Raw genomic sequence first — 632 nt, forward strand, 5'->3', positions numbered from 1 at the left:
GATCAAGCCCCGCATCAGGCTCCCTGTTCAGCAGGAAACCTGCTTCTCCCTCTCCTACTCCCCCTGCTTGTGTTCCCTCTCTCGCTGTGTCTCTCTCTGTCAAATAAATAAATAAAATCTTTAAAAAATAAAACTAAAAATAATGTCTATGCCAAACATAGCATTAATAAGTATTCTAGGAGATAGTGAAAGCAAGGAACAAGAGGGGTATCTGGGTGGATCAGTTAAGCATCTGCCTTCAGCTCAGGTCACGATCTCAGGGTCCTGGGATCAAGCCCTGCATCGGGCTCCTTGTTCAGCAAGGAGTCTGCTTCTCCCTCTGCCTCTGTGTCCCCCTCCCCAACTTGTGCTCTCTTTCTCAAATAAGTAAATAAAATCCTAAAAAAAAAAAAAAAGGCAAGGAACAAGGTACTGAATGAAGTATATAAATATGGCTTTGGAATGATCTTGTTATTAGCAAATGTCATGCTATTAACTTCTAGTTGAAAGAATAATATGCTCACAAGATTTCTGAGCCCCAGAAGACCCATTTTGATGTGAATTGGGTCAGAATAGCACACGCAACTCAAGGATTGCTGATCAAGGTCAGGTGCATAGGGTAAAGCTGCCTCATCATGAAAGGGGAGTATTCA

The sequence above is a fragment of the Leptonychotes weddellii genome, chromosome 4 (assembly GCF_054177405.1).
Source record: "Leptonychotes weddellii isolate Sample4059 chromosome 4, ASM5417740v2, whole genome shotgun sequence".
Taxonomy (NCBI): Eukaryota; Metazoa; Chordata; class Mammalia; order Carnivora; family Phocidae; genus Leptonychotes; species Leptonychotes weddellii.